Raw genomic sequence first — 8,216 nt, forward strand, 5'->3', positions numbered from 1 at the left:
ATAAGAGCTGATTGATCACGGGGAGTTCAGACTGTTGCGTGGACAACCGGGCATGGGTAAATCTTTTTTGTGGCTGATGTAGCATTTATATATAAGATATATGCTCCCAGTCCTTTGAAGAACGATCTGTAAAACACTAATAAACATTGTCTATGGAGTTTTTAGATGTGTAATGCCAGGTAATGTGCATGGGGAAGCTTCAAAAGTAATCTTTGGGATAGGTCCCGAGTAACATGTTCATGCGACCAGCCAATTATTATTAGTGTGGAATAAATAATAAACCTGCATCTTATTTAATGGCACAATAATTTCTATAGGCTCTTTACCAGCAAGTTAGTTAATATGTGTCCTTTCCATCATTATCAGTTTCTTATAAATAAGAAGTTACGGACCGATGTGGAGAATTAAGGCATCCATAAATTTCTGTACTGTTGATGTGTAATCCCAGTGGCTGATGGGGAGGAAGGAAGGCCGAGTCACTGATAAGGAAGTAAGGGGTTAGTTCTACATGCTACTGTTTTAGCAGCAGCATTGTTTAATAAACTAATAACTCGCTCTATTTCAGGTGTTAGTTACATTAGCCGACTTCCTTTACAGGGCTCCCAGGTGCTTGTTCTCTGTGCAGGAGTCTGATGTAACAAATGACTGATTATGGTTATCTTGTTACCTTATCATTCCACGATCTGGTGCACGGTCGACCCACTTGTACCATTGCATTTAACCTGATGTTAACTTTGTTTTTAACCTTGCATCAATTCATGTTAATCTTGATGTAAAAGTTGTCCTCATGTAACTAACTTTGTCTAAATGTTCCCCATAAACTTGCACCATTGTTACCTCCTGCCATGTTCTGGATCTTTGCTGTTAAGTTTTAACACAGCTGCTTGGATGGACCCTCTTCTGAGGCATACTAACTGCTGTGCCTCTCGTGGCCCTTCTGTCAGCCTAGAAGCAATAATTGAGATGTCCCCAAACCCTAAAAGCAGTTTGGGTGACCTCTCAAAGGGGACTAATGGGCCACGGGCCATCCAACACATCTCTCTTCTTGTCACACCGAACATTGCTTTGGGGACTCAGAGGTAAAGCAGCTGAACTGAAGCCTCCTTTGCATCCATCAGTTAATCCCTGTCTCCGATTTGGTTAGCATCCATCAGGACCAGCTCAGCTCCTTGACTACTGCTGTACTCCACAATTATAAAGGACCGATCTGACCACTGGGATGGGATTTGTGCTCTCTGTGAACAGGCTGCTTCCAGGCTAAAACATCCTCAGTGGTTGAAGATGGAGCCTAAGACAGGGACCAGAAAAAATTCAACCACAAGCCTCCTGTGTATGGCTTCTGGTTCGCTCCGCTCTGGCTCTCCCCTGGATAACTGCTTTCCTCTTTATTATCCTCACACTTAGGTTTTTACTCTGCCTTTACAATATTTTGCTTACTGAACTTCACCCTCTACCCAAACAGAATGTCCCATCTAAGTTCTCCCAGTACCCTCATCCTGTAGCAGAACAGTTTCATTCATTCCTGATAAATCTGCGAAAAGACCCTGTAGATGCTGTGGAGAAACTCTGGCTAAAAGTGAGTCTTTATTCCTTCCCTCCCAAGTCAGATACAAGTCTTTACATCAGTCTTCTATCTTCTCTTCTCCTCCTCCTTGGATGCTCTGTAGCTCCCTGCTAGTTCTGCTAGCTCATTCCGGTGCCAGTCACTGTGACCCCGAGTCAACTGTCTGTCCATTTTCTCTCACTGGCCCACTCTCTTTCTCCTCCCTCTGCTCCTCCTTCCTCAACCTTCCAGAAAACCCCTCGGTTTACTCTGTAAACAAAATAATCTGTTTACAACCTTCTAATAATAATAATTAATACTTTTTCAAGTCTCTTCAGTAATGCAGGATGACAATTTCTTGTCCCTTGCAGCTGATCAAATTAAGACTCTCCCCTTGCCATGTGACCAAAAGACCCCCTTTTCAATGAGCCTCGAACCACCCACTCCAACAAAGACCTTCCTCAGCAGAAAACAGTTATGACTCCCCTGCCCTTCATTTTTAAATATCCTCTCAGAGTTAGGAATGATAGTTTCCTGCTCAAAGACTACACTTCCCAGCTTCCCTTGTGGACTACGGAAGTCATTTCCGCCCCTGTAAGGGGCCCGCATCCCATCTTCTTCTGGTCATTTTGGTCATCTGCACATGTGAGTGATAAAAGAGCTTCCTCGTGGTGAATAAACATGGTCCCACCTAAGGTCAGACTGAGCCTCTCTCTCCTCCGCCTGCCTCTCTACAGCTGCCTTACACAATCTAACACCATCTAACAGCTTGCATGCGCTTTGAGCATTGAGTTCTGAGCCTGTTTTCAAAGGTTCATGGCTTTAATTCTTGTATACGAGTAGATGCAGTAGGGAAACTGCTGGCGTGATGGCTCCATGATACGGTTAAGCTTTTTATTGTAGACAACGAGAGTGAGAACAGCCAGAGACATCTGGAGGAGTCCAGAGCACAGAGAAAAAGATGTAGAAAGACCATGGCCAGCAGACTGGACGTGGCCAGGGCCAGGGAAGCGGGAGAGGAGGAGAGAAGAACAGGAAGAGAGAGAGAGAGGAGAGAGAGAGGAGAGAGAGAGAGAGAGAGAGAGAGAGAGAGAGAGAGAGAGAGAGAGAGAGAGAGAACATAGTGGGGGTATAGGAATAAGAGCTAGTCAGCGATAACCAGAAAGAGAATAGTCAGGATCTGACGATGTAAAGAGGGTGGGTAGCTGGGAAGCGAGGCCAGGGGACTGGCATGGGGCCTTTGAAATGTATAACAAGTACTTATGAGCAGGGATTGAGAAAGCCCGGAGGCTGGCATGGCTTTGATATGCAGCCACGTATGGCTCAAGGGAGCCATATGTCTCTTCTGCCAGAGGTAAGGGAAAAGACAACTCTGGCAGATGGGAACTGGTTTCCAAAGTCCCTGAGGAATGCTGTCTTTTATCTAGTCTCCAGAAAGCCTCCTCTAGTCCAGCTTGAGCTCATTCCTGTCTATTTGGACAGCTGTGAGAACTCATGGTCCAGCCTTTTGTTGATGATAAGGGGTGATGTAGTGTCTCTCTTCTGAAGCTGCTTCTTAGCTGGGGAGGGTTGCCGTGGCAGTCCAGGAAGGCCGGAATTTGAGTCAAAGGCCAGGATGGGGTGGTGGTGGGGGTGGTGGCAGGATCTGGTTAAGCTGAGGGAGCCTGAAGAGAGAGACACAGGGAGCAATCACGTTGGTTTAACAATGAATGGCAAGGGATCCCAGAGTACAGTGACCTATCACAGACGACCCTCTGATGGTTACGGGAATTGTTTTAAGTTTACAAAAAGAGATAAGAGCTTTAGGTGTTAGCAGGACCACTCTCTGTAATCTACGCTGAAGTACTCACTGTAGGGAAAGCAGTTAACATAGTGGTGGGAGTAGACACACATCTCTGGACCACAGCAAAGCAAACTTGAAAAGTGACCGGCATAAAAAAAGCATGAACATTTATTTATCTGTAATTAGACAGATATTTCTTGCATATTTCTTGGCAGGGAATGAGAAGCACTTTTAAGTCTATGTTTAGGAAACAACCACAGGAAATTTAAAATTTTGAGCCTGTGACTATGATGATTTTTTTTAAAAAAAGGTTTGGTAGCCAGTGTTTTATAAAGGCTGGGTTAACGTATCAGGACTCCACCGAGTGATCTGTGACATTTTAGCACCGTGTGTCGTCTTTAAGATTCATCTCACACGCCCTCAATCCCTTCCTCAGACCTTCACAATGTGCATAAGCTTTAAACTTTTTCTTCTTTTCTTCCTTTTTTTCTTTCTTCATTCCTTTTTTTTTTTTCTTTTTGAGACAGGGTTTCTCTGTGTAGCCCTGGCTGTCCTGGGACTCCCTCTGTAGACCTAACACCTTTTCTTTTTATCTGGAAAGATCTAATCATTTACCATGAGACACAGATACTTGCTTACTGAGAAAAGGCACCCAAAAGCCAGTTCTTCTCAAATAAGGGACGGTAACAATCAAATTTTCAGTAAGAGCAACAGAATACCTTGAGTTTTGAGTTTGTTTTTGTTTTTGTTTTTTTTTTTTTCCACTGAAGTCTGTTTTGTGAGTTTATCTTTCTCAGCACAAAGCCTGTCAGCGGGGTAAACCTGTGTGTGAGTTCCCCTTCCCAGCCAGAGACCCGAACTCTAGAAAAGGCAAGGCCTTATTTTAAGTAGGAAATGGTCTTGAGGGAGGAGCTGGCTCAGGTCAGCTTGCTGCTCCCCAATTGATAAAGCTAGGGTTTGGCCATCCATCAACACACCATGATCTGAGGAGGATAAATTTCAACAGGAAGTATAAACCAAATGGCCTCTACATCAATTTAGGGATGAGAGAGTTACCTGCCACCAGGACAGTATGGTAATTAATGTCACTGGCTTTGCTGGTTGCCAGTGCTTGGCAGCCACACAGGGCAGTGTTGTCTTAGTTGCCACCCAGGGAAATGTCACAGCAGCCTTCAGCCACCAGATCCAGAAGGTCAAAGAGATTTTCCCGTGGAGGAGGGACTTAGAAAAATTTCCTTGGTGAGGCAGAGAGGGCAGTCAACCCAACAGCTGCTATAGTTTCCGCAGGGCCTCGGCGGCAGGGAAGGCATGGGACAAGTCTTTGCTACGCTCGCAGCAAGCTCTAGGTGTAGGCGTTGCTGCTCCTCTCCGTTTTTTTTTTTTTTTTTTTTTAAACCAGAACCGGTACTTTTGTCTGTCAGGATGAGAGATCAGGAATTAACTTCCCGGTAGGCAGACAGATTGGGAGAAGAGCCACTGCCAGGTAGGAAAGGTGGCCAGTTTCTTTCTCAGCCTCCTAGCTTGACCCTCAAGCCTCAAGCTACGAATCCCCCCTGAGGAACTGGCCCAACAAGTTCAAGGCCTGAGGAGGGCAGGTCACACATCTTTTCAGACTAATCAGCCATCCTATCTGTCTTCAAACTAAATGATCAGCCCTGAAGTCGGGGGTGGGGGGGTGGGGGTGGGGGGAGGCTCTTCTGAGCCTTTAAAACCCCAGGCCTTCAGAGGAGACCGGGTTTCCGGCTGCCGGAGTACTCTCTCTGCTTAGACTGGGTTTTCCGCGGCCGGAGTACTCTCTGCTTAGCAGAGGGTCTTTTTCTCGGAGTGGCTGCTGCGTGCCTGTTTTCTCACCCTCACAGACGCCTGCCTTCCTTCAACTGCCGAGTCTGTCAAAAAAAAAAAAATCTGTTGCATTTCAGATTTTTTTCTGCCTTTTATTTCTTTAACTGGCAGGAAAACTGAACCCAATCAAGACCTCCTAAGCCGTATTATTTCTAGACTGTGTCATTTTGGGGGCTGGCCTCCGGATTTCTTCTGAAGACAATATAATTTTGAAACCTCATCCCTGGATCTCTTTTGAGGACCATCGACTCACAAGGTAAGGAATCCAGGAGGGGGATGCGTGCTGGTCAGTCTGGCTGGCCCACGCACAAAGTGTCCAGGTGCCTTTCGCAGTCTCCGTGTAGCGGTCTCTAACGCCCCTAGGCAACGCTCGCTGGTTTCAGAGACCGCGGAAACAGGAACCGGTCCTCTGCATTGGCATTCCTGGCCTCTAGCAAGCACGTTCTCAGAACAGCCGATTTACCGGCCCAGCCTCACTGGTTCCTAGCCCGTGTTCTCAGCGCAACCGCAGAGAGAGAAGATAGGCCAGACGCAGTGGTACACCTAATTCTAGCCCCCGAGAAACAGATCGGAAGATCGCTGCCAGGTGATAACAGCCTGATATATAGTGAGCCCAGCCAACTGTTGTGAAGTGATGCTGTCGCTCAGATAGCCGCCCCGCGCCATTGGTTTCTAAGTTTTCGTTTATTTATAAAATATGCCGACTATTTCAGATAACTATTTCAGATGAGTTCTTTCATCTCTAGCAGTACGTACTGAATAACCTTACCTTCATTGAAGTTTTTTAATCTTCTTAATGATCTTCCTTTGTCCGTGCTATTTTGTCATAACATTAGAATATTCCTTTTCTGCCTGCTATTGTTATTCCTTTCCCATGAGATTATTTCTAGTTTTCCTTATTTTGGGGCAGGGGTTGAGACAGGTTCTCTGTGTAGCCCTGAATGTCCTGGAACTCAACTGTGTAGACTAGGCTGGCTACAAACTCAGAGATCCACCTGCCTCTGCCTCTTGAGTGCCGGAATTATAGGTATGCACCACCACCAACTGGGTCATTTTTGCTTTTTATATTATGAATAAGAAGTTAGAGTCATACAGTCTAAAGATTTTTAGCATCTTTATTTCAAGAGAAATTTTTTGTTTTATGAAACCATTTGTGTCAACTACATTAAATGTCAGTGAAATGGATCTATTACATCATCAGGAAGTTTTATATTGAGCAATTTCTGGGAAAATTACAGCTCCCTGTAACTAGAGTCAAATCCAAAAGGAGTTGCGGTATTGGATTGGTCAATCTTTCAGTAAATTGATTACTCAGAGCCAGGGACTACTTTGGGAGGGTTGTGTGTGTGTATTTGTGAGTTTTCATTTCTGTTTGTGTTAAATCACTCCATGTTCTAATATTCACTCCTCAGGTCCAAATGGTTTGTTTCATTACTCCCCATATTTAAGTTTTGGTCTGGGGACTTACGGGGTTAGTCTCTGCTCCCACCTTTGCATAAGTGCAGAGATATAACTAGAGCAGTGTCTGTGCAACAAGTGCCTTTATCTTCTGTGCCACATCCCTGGCTCGAACACCGCAAAAGAAAATAGGATGCTCTCTGGGCTTTGTGAACTCTATGGTATTAGTTGTCTCCTCACCTTAAATATCTTCTGACTAAAATGGCTTGTTCACGACACACAAGCAGCAGTTGCCAGGTTATATTGTGTGCCCCAAAGGAAAACAACCGCACTAGACACAAGCTTAAGTCCACGAGGCTAGCGATTAGCCCTTACTTAGCGCCTCCAACACAGAGGTGGGGTATTTCAAGAGCGGCCACCTCAGTGTGAATTCAGGCTCCTTCCAGAGCATCCCCACCATTTACAGCGAACCAGTATAGGTAGAGACCATCTTCATATCTTAGGACAGCTGTGGAGTCACATTGCGTCATCTGTGGAACCAGGCAAAGGTGACTTCGGCTAGACCTTCTCGAACAGGGCACTTAGAGGAAGGCTAATTTAAAAAAGCACTCAAATCTTCAACCCAACAAGATAAAACACACACTCATAGATCCCACCCCCTCCCCAGCCAGGGGTTCTCAGCCTGTGGGTCGAGACCCCTTGGGGGTCGCAGATCAGATTTTTAAGTTACGATTTATAACAGGAACAAAGTTACAGTTATGAAGTAGCAATGAGATGGTTTTCTGGTTGGGGGTTACCAAAGCAGAAGGAGCTGCCTTAAAGGGTGATAGCATCAGGTAGGTTGAGGAGCCCCGCCCTAGACAGAGAGTTTCGTGGGCTGACATCTAAATCCATCGCAGATCACCAAGATGAGCACAGAGTAAAGATTTGTTCTTTCGGTAGACATAAGCTAGCCACTGTCGGGTGATCTTCATAGGATGTAGCATTTAGTGAGTAAAAGGGGTCGCTGCATTTAGTAATGGTTACAATCTTGAAAATCAATACGGCTTAATTACGTGAGTGTATATTTAGATGTTTTTGTAACATTTAGTTCTTTGTATAATTTTGGTATTTTGAAGAGTTGTAGGTATTTCTGAACAACAAACCTTCATGTGTGGGATAAAGTATGACTTAGTGATTACGTCGTAAACCATCTATGTGTTTTCTCCTACCCAACACTTACCGAAGGCCTGCCTCTTTTGTCTTGAGTCGCTATTCATTTGATAAAATTCAGCTGTGAGTCTAATTCAAGTGGCTAATGGGAAGGATGACTGAAATTTAAAGGTGAACATTACCACAAATTGATTGGTTGGGTTCACAACAGCCCAGAAACCATTTAAAGAGGAGTTGTTAAAGCCTCAACTTAAGAAGAGAAAACATCAGACCTTCACAGTTTTAAAAGTTCAGGACTACTTACTTGCCAGTTTGAAAAGTCAACTCTCATCTCCCCCACCCTTCCTCTTTCTTTTCTAGAGATAAAATGGTAGCACAAATTTTTGTAGTTTCATACAATTATATAATGTTTTTTCCTTCCCTTCCGTTCCCTTCCGTTCCCTTCCGTTCCCTTCCGTTCCCTTCCGTTCCCTTCCGTTCCCTTCCCTTCCCTTCCCT

The 8,216-nt window shown here is 44.9% G+C and overlaps 1 protein-coding gene across 3 annotated transcripts in view; it reads left to right on the forward strand.

Annotated features, from left to right (window-relative positions):
- Window positions 1–2,122: 2,122 nt before the first annotated feature.
- The window catches only part of Tfpi (tissue factor pathway inhibitor), a 41,442-nt gene continuing 35,348 nt past the window's right edge, over window positions 2,123–8,216 (forward strand). The window contains exons 1-2 of one of the 3 annotated variants that reach the window (XM_050120559.1): window positions 2,123–2,239; window positions 5,280–5,424. The gene's annotated coding sequence lies outside the window, so the exon portion shown is untranslated. Of the gene's footprint in view, window positions 2,240–4,653; window positions 4,810–5,279; window positions 5,425–8,216 lie in introns of those variants that run through there. The other 2 variants (XM_050120564.1, XM_050120554.1) reach the window with 2 other exon arrangements.

The sequence above is a fragment of the Alexandromys fortis genome, unplaced genomic scaffold (assembly GCF_014885135.2).
Source record: "Alexandromys fortis isolate MF-2015 unplaced genomic scaffold, M_Fortis_MF-2015_v1.1 scaffold_8_1_9099942, whole genome shotgun sequence".
NCBI lineage: Eukaryota > Metazoa > Chordata > Mammalia > Rodentia > Cricetidae > Alexandromys > Alexandromys fortis.